The sequence below is a fragment of the Phyllobates terribilis genome, unplaced genomic scaffold (assembly GCF_046119375.1).
Source record: "Phyllobates terribilis strain yellow unplaced genomic scaffold, ASM4611937v1 Scaffold_65__1_contigs__length_7625178, whole genome shotgun sequence".
Taxonomy (NCBI): domain Eukaryota; kingdom Metazoa; phylum Chordata; class Amphibia; order Anura; family Dendrobatidae; genus Phyllobates; species Phyllobates terribilis.
In genome coordinates, this window is record NW_027362825.1 from 5,330,933 (window position 1) to 5,339,283 (window position 8,351).

An 8,351-nucleotide genomic window follows, 5' to 3' on the forward strand; every position below is an offset into this window, starting at 1 on the left:
TAGTATTTTGTGTTATAAGGAATATGTATTGCAGCAAAGAAAAAAATATTTTTTTAATTTCTTTACTAATTTGAATGGCATAAAAATAAAGTTCAAGACTGTGTTCACATGATGCGTTTCCAATGCATTTTTTGCTGTAAACGTAAAAAATATTGTAAAAGCACATCAGTTTTACTGCAGTGTCATTTTTGTTTGGGAATGCATTGTGTGAACAAGTTCTTAGGGTGAATCCAGTGGTGTTTTTCCAAAATATAGGACCTCAAAGTCACTTCAAAACTGACTAGGTCTGTAAAAAATAGAACTTGGAAATTTTCTTAAATTTTCTTAAAAAGAAAATTAAATCTTGCTGCTAAATTTTAACCTTTCTAACATCCTAACGAAATAAAAGGAGGTTTGGGAAATGATGCTGACATAAAGTAGACAACTAGGAAATGTTATTTATTAACTTGTTTGGTTGTCTGACTAGTTGATTTTAGGATATAAGCAGTCAAAGTAAAAAAATTGGTAACATTTAAAAATTTTCAGCAAACTTTAGATACTTTCACAAGAAAAACTAAAAACATATTGACCTCAATTTGCTGTTAATGTAAAGTACAATGTGTCACGGAAAAACACTTTCAGAATCACGGGGATATGTTAAGCATTACAGTGTTATTATCACATAAAGTGACACGTGTCAGTTTTAAAAAATGTGGCTTTGGTCGCTAAGCTCAAAATTGGCTCCGTCACTAAGGAATTAGAAATGAATATTGAAATAAAATAAATCATGATATATTTCCTTTCATCACAAGTAATGCTCATCTTTCTGCTGCTTAGCTTAGAAAGAGTTAATTTACTATAACCAGCGGAAGTCAGGATAGCTGAGCGGTCTAAGGCGCTGCATTCATGTCGCAGTCTCTCCTGGAGGCGTGGGTTCGACTCCCACTTCTGACATCAATATTTTTTTCAAGAAATTGTACAGCTTCTCTCCTGTTATTGATTAGTTGTGGGTCCTCTATTGGCGGCAATCTCAAAATCGATCACTAAAAGTAGAATATTTCGAGAGGTATAGTTTTTAGTGATGAGCGAGCACTAAAATGCTCGGGTACTTGTTGCTCGGGTAGAGCAAATTGGAATACTCGGGTGCTCAACCCGAGCAACGAGCCGAATGTCAGTCTATGGGAAACTCAAGCATTTTTCTGGCGGCTCCCCCTGGCGGTCTGCAGAGGGCCTAAAAATTGCCCAAATCGATGGGAACAGTGCTCAAATGACATGGGAACAGCATGGGGAAGACCCCTGGAAGCATTTCTGACTCCCAGGTCACTGCTGTTAACAACGTTGTCAGAGTATTACGCTACTTTTACGGACTCACAATAACACATACAAAAACGAAACCAAAATGGATTTTCCTGGTAAATATGTTAAGGAACATACTTTCCAGGGTAATGACTTGTATAGAAGGCAAAATAAATAACCAAAACCAAAAATACTCCTCCACACCTTGGGCTATGTTCACACGTTGCGTTTTTGATGTGTTTTTGCACTTTTGCATTGTTTTCAACCAAGACAAATGCATTCACCAGGAAATGTAATTTTAACATTTTACAACCTTATCTGGCCATGTGGTGTGTGACACATCATCAGACACATGCATACAGTGCTGAAAAGACATGGGAACAGCATGGGGAAGACCTCTGGAAGCATCTCTGACTTCCAGGTCACTGCCTAAAAGTGTGCCTATAATAAGTGATCCTTGGCGCATGCGAAGATGCCTCCCGCCATGCACCTGTCGTTGCAGACTTGCAACAATCACCATCCACGTACTTGTCCCACTGCAGCGTTCAGTTGTCCCTACCCCATTCCTTGGAATGCAAGCACAAGTAAGCAGGCAGCCAGCCACCGACCCACAGGCCGGTGGCGGCCGAGTGTCCATACTCGGTCCCCAGTCGCCACTATTTTTCCCGGTATCGCCTCCGCCTTCCACAAACACGGGTCCCACAACATTACCCGTGCCCTCCTCAGTGCACTTACTGGGAAGGACCACCTAACCACAAACACGTGGACAGGTGAATGTGGCCAGGGACGGTACGGAGCCAGTCCACAACTTTTTTTTGCTGACAGTTGTCTTTAGCTCGGTGAAAGGACCGGCATAGAGGGAAACCCTATCTAGCCTGCATGTCATTTCTCACAGGAAGTCCTGTAATGAAGCTTGTTGCAGAAGCAATGGCAGCCCGTCCAACATCAATTCGCCCTTGTCGGTGGTGCTTTGACACACACACACACACACATCTTTCTTTGCGCATTTATTTTCTTGAATACAGAGTTGGACAATGGCTTGATCTGTAATGCGGTTTGAGAAATAACATGCATAAGCATGGCCGATCCACATTAAAAAAGCAGCTATAGAGTGTCCGGGAACCTTCCCCCACACTTTTCTTAGCCAGGGCTGCTTTTCGGCAAGGGTTAAACGGGCCCACCAGAGAAACGGAGACTCCTCCGGCGGGCCCTGGCTTCTCCTTCAGGAGAGTTCATAGTGCCGAGGTGAGGCCATGATGATGATCGAGGCCACCATCTGCTTAGTTTTATGTTACTTGGAATGCAAGTGCAAGTATGCAGCACTTACTGGGAAGGACCACCTAACCACAAACACGTGGACAGGTGAATGTGGCCAGGGATGGTACGGAGCCAGTCCACAACTTTTTTTGCTGACAGTTGTATTTAGCTCGGTGAAAGGACTGGCATAGAGAGAAACCTTATCTAGCCTGCATGTCATTTCTCCCAGGTAGTCCTGTAAAGCCGCTTGCACTTGAAATGTGGCTTTTTAGGCCCATGGAGGCGGAAGCTTTTCACAACCACATGCCTCGTGTCCATACTCGGTCCCCAGCCGTCACTATTTCTCCCGGTGTTGTCTCCGTCTTCTACATGCACGGGTCCCTGAACATTACTGCTGGTACTTTTCTGGGGGAATTTGCTTGCCTCCTACCAGCCTGGAATATTTCCAGAAAACTATGGTACGACGCCATGGTATTAGCACTGCCCCCAGAACCAGTAGCAAAGCCATCCCCAATTTCCTTCTCAGGAATTTTATTTGGTAGACTGAGTGGCTGCCCAAATACATTTTCTCATAAAGGAGCTAAAGATAGAGTGGCAGCAGGTGCAAGTTTCTCCTGCCTGTTAAATATTGGAGGGAGAACAACAGCACATCGGATCAGTGGTTAGTACTGAAGACTTGCAGTGCTGGGAGCCTGGGTTCAAATCCCAGAAAGGACAACATCTGCAAGGACTTTGTTTGTTCTCCCCATGTTTGCATGGGTTTCCACCTCTGTAAAAAAGCAGCCATAGCATGTCCAGGAACCTTTCCACACACTTTTCTTAGACAGGACTGCTTCTCGGCATGGTTGGACGGTCCCACCAGAGAATCCTCTGGTGAGCCTTGGCTTCTGCCTCAGGAAAGTTCATGATAGAGCTAACTTTGCAGCTGCCATGGGGCTCTTGAGCAGGGGAGAAAGGTTAGCCCTCAGAATCAAATCTTTTGGTTGGCACAATGTTTTTCAATCTGAAACAGCTTCTCAGTGGGAGTTGTATTTCACCACAGCCATATTCTTTAGCTCGGTGAAAGGACTGGCATAGAGGGAAACCGTATCTACCCCGGCTGTAATTTCTCCGTCACCAGGTTCCGCCCATTGTCACACCCGACCATGTCTGGCTGTATGTTCAGCGGTGAGAGCCACAGATCAGGCTGCTGTGTTACAGCTTTCAACAACTCTGCAGCGCTGGGTGGTTTGTCAATTAAGCACTAAGCATGTTATCTTCAGCACAGCCAGTTGCCGCTTGGCCAAGGCAGTGCTGTCACCTTGTGACTGATGTGGTCATTTCGGAGATGGAGAAGGAGGTGCTTGAGCTGAACAATGTGATTACATTGTTGTTAAATGGGTGACACTGTTTTTTATAATAAAGAAAGATCCTATTGTTTTGTTTTTTTTTTAAGTTTTTTTTTTAAGACAAATGCATTCACCGGGAAATGTCATTTTAACATTTTACAACTTTATCTGGCAATGTGGTGTGTGACACATCATCAGACACTTCCTGTTTTATTTATGATGGAGGGACTCTGAAAGTCATAAAGCCTATTTTTATAGGGACATCAGATGGCCCTTACTATTCTTAAAAGGCCAGCAGTTGGCCCTAGCTATTGTTAGAGAGCCATAAGCCGGCTATACTTTGTTGTTCCCATTAATAACAAGTGGGTCTCCTATACTGTTATTGCATATCCAGTGACTGCAAGGTCTGCCAAAAATTTGGACGCAACCCAATACGCCTTTGAAGAGACATAGAGGAGGGTCTCAGTAAAAAAAATGTTCCCATTATAAAGGAGAGGGTTTCCTATAAGTGGTAATGCTCATGCTGTGACTGCAAGGGCTCTCAAAATTTGGGAAAAACCCTCCTAAGAATTTAAAGACACATAGAGCAGGGCCACAGTAATAAGGTACGACATGTTCCCATTAGAAAGGAGAGGGTCTGCTATACAGTTATAGGGTATGCAGTGAGTCTAACGGCTGACAATTTTAGGAAAAACCCCACTAACAATTTAAAGACACACAGAGCAGGGCCACAGTAAAGGTACGACATGTTCCCAATAGAAATGAGAGAGTCTGCTATGCAGTTATAGGGTATGCAGTGAGTCCAACGGCTGACAATTTTAGGAAAAACTCCACTAAGAATTTAAAGACACATAGAGCAGGGCCACAGTAACAAGTACGACATGTTCCCATTAGAAAGGAGAGAGTCTGCTATACAGTTATAGGGTATGCAGTGAGTCCAATGGCTGACAATTTTAGGAAAAACCCCACTAAGAATTTAAAGACACATAGAGCAGGGCCACAGTAACAAGTACGACATGTTCCCATTAGAAAGGAGAGGGTCTGCTATACAGTTATTGGGTATGCAGTGAGTCCAACGGCTGACAATTTTAGGAAAAACCCCACTAAGATTTTAAAGACATATAGAGCAGGGCCATAGTAACAAGTACGACATGTTGCCATTAGAAAGGAGAGAGTCTGCTATACAGTTATAGGGTATGCAGTGAGTCCAACGGCTGACCAATTTTAGGAAAAACCCCACTAAGATTTTAAAGACATATAGAGCAGGGCCACAGTAACAAGTACGACATGTTGCCATTAGAAAGGAGAGAGTCTGCTATACAGTTATTGGGTATGCAGTGAGTCCAACGGCTGACAATTTTAGGAAAAACCCCACTAAGATTTTAAAAACATATAGAGCAGGGCCATAATAACAAGTACGACATGTTCCCATTAGAAAGGAGAGAGTCTGCTATACAGTTATAGGGTATGCAGTGAGCCAAACGGCTGACAATATTAGGAAAAACCCCACTAAGAATTTAAAGACACATGGAGCAGGGCCACAGTAACAAGTACGACATGTTCCCATTAGAAAGGAGAGAGTCTGCTATACAGTTATAGGGTATGCAGTGAGTCCAACGGCTGACAATTTTAGGAAAAACCCCACTAAGAATTTAAAGACACATGGAGCAGGGCCACAGTAACAAGTACGGACATGTTCCCATTAGAAAGGAGAGAGTCTGTTATACAGTTATAGCGTATGCAGTGAGTCCAACGGCTGACAATTTTAGGAAAAACCCCACTAAGAATTTAAAGACACATAGAGAAGGGCCACAGTAACAAGTGCGACATGTTCCCATTAGAAAGGAGAGGGCCTGCTATACAGTTATAGGGCATACTGTGAGTCCAACGGCTGACAATTTTAGGAAAAACCCCACTAAGAATTTAAAGACACATGGAGCAGGGCCACATTAACAAGGTACGACATGTTCCCATTAGAAAGGAGAGGGCCTGCTATACAGTTATAGGGCATACTGTGAGTCCAACGGCTGAAATTTTAGGAAGAGCCCCACTAAGAATTTAAAGACACATGGAGCATGGCCACAGTAACAAGTACGACATGTTCTCATTAGAAAGGAGAGAGTCTCCTATACAGTTATAGGGTATACAGTGAGTCCAACGGCTGACAATTTTAGGAAAAACCCCACTAAGAATTTAAAGACACATAGAGCAGGGCCACAGTAACAAGTGCGACATGTTCCTATTAGAAAGGAGAGGGTCTGCTATACAGTTATAGCGTATGCAGTGAGTCCAACGGCTGACAATTTTAGGAAAAACCCCACTAAGAATTTAAAGACACATAGAGCAGGGCCACAGTAACAAGTGCGACATGTTCCCATTAGAAAGGAGAGGGTCTGCTATACAGTTATAGCGTATGCAGTGAGTCCAACGGCTGACAATTTTAGGAAAAACCCCACTAAGAATTTAAAGACACATGGAGCAGGGCCACATTAACAAGGTATGACATGTTCCTATTAGAAAGGAGAGGGTCTGCTATACAGTTATAGGGTATGCAGTGAGTCCAACGGCTGACAATTTTAGGAAAAACCCCACTAAGAATTTAAAGACACATGGAGCAGAGCCACAGTAACAAGTACGACATGTTCCCATTTGAAAGCAGAGGGTCTGGGGGCGTGTCCAGCCACTGAGGGAGACCGTCGCATCTGAAGGAGCTCCTGTGCCTATTTTTAAATCCCCCTCAATCCCCTTGTTTACCGGGGTTCTTTCTCCCTTCTAGACCCATCCACATGCTCTGGAAGTCTCTAAGGGCTCATCTGGCTCTAAATGGAGACCATTTTTTTGTAAATTGACCCCACACAGATGATTCGGGCCTACTGGGAAGGCTGAGGCCGCTGCCTTTCCCGCTGGTACGCGCAGACCTAGAGAGCACTTCCTTATATAGCGAGCTCACACCAAGCTCTAAAGCGGGGCGGACGTCACCTGACTTGGCCCCGGAACCTGGACGCAAGCCGACGGTGAGTCGCTGCAGTGAAGTGGTCCAGCCTCCGGACAGGGCCGAGAACCCGGACGACCGCACCGGAGGAGGAGACCTGACACGTGCTGCGCAACCATCTGCAGCTTTAGCCGGATCGCAGCAGAGACCCGTGGTGAACCGCGACACCGGACCGGGTGAGGACCGCCGGACCTGGTGAAGACCGCGACCCCTCCATAAGGTACCGCAGCCCCCTGTCTGCAGCACCCACCGCTACTCCTGGACCTAAAAAAGAAAGGCTTATTTTACTTACCGGCCTGGGTCCTGCTGCTGAGGGTGCCCACATCGCGGTTGCTGATCTGACGGCCTGCCTGGGGATTTGGGGACTGCTGCTCCTTCGGTCCTGGGCCTGGGAGTCCCGCAGGTCTGCTTGGCCTACCCTGGTCCTGCTGTTAGGAGCTTCCCCCCTGCGGGAGCCACCATCTCGGTTGCAGTGTGTCCCAGAGGAGAGACGACGTGTCTGGAGACAGGAGCTGGGACTCACTCTGCTACCTCTGCTACCTTTGCTAATACAGCACAGAGCAAGATAAAAAGAGAGTGAAGGGGTATAACAGAAGTGGATGCACATTCCTTCTTAACCTATGATTCTACAATTCTATATTTCTACAATTTTATATTTATAACCCACATAATTCTACAGCTCCTTCCAAGATATATATTGACTTTCTCCTTCACTAATTTGAAATAGCATTTGTCTTGAAATATTGAAGAATTAACATTATTCCTCTAAAGTAGTCTACTCTAATTAACAAATGAACAATAGCGACATCTAGTGGCTGAAGAACAGAATTACAACCCACAACGCTATTTACAATAACTTTCTGCAGCTGACCTAACCTTGGCGATGTAAGGGTTTAAGCACCAAAACTGTTCATCTTCAAACCCCCCGACCTACTCACTTACTTATATTGTCTCGACATATAACATGTAAATTCTACAAGATACTCAACACAGAACTCTAAATTTAAATCTATATCTAAGGATCTTCTGCAAAATGGTCAAAATAGGGGGAGGTCCCTGTAGAGACACAAGCTTGCAATAAAAAAATCCGAAAGGGGAAATTGAAAAATGTATTAAAGAAAAAAACATTCCTCCCTCTATCTCTTCAAATAAAACTCCCCTTCCTTCAAAAAACTCTACTCCAACCTTAAAAAGCTCCTCAAATGAAGAGCAGTACAGTGATACAGAAGACACGATGCATGACACAAGACTAGTGTTGAGCGAGCACTAAAATGCTCGGGTGCTCGAAGCTCGGGCCCAGCTTGCCGTGATACTCGGGTGCTCGACCCGAGCAACGAGCCCAATGTTAGTCAATGGGAGACCCGAGCATTTTTGCGGCGGCACCCCCGGCAGTCTGTAGAAAGCCTAAAAAGTGCCCAAAACGATAGAGACAGTGTTCAAATGACATGGGGACAGCATGGGGATTGCCCCAGGAAGCATTTATGACCCCCAGGTCACTG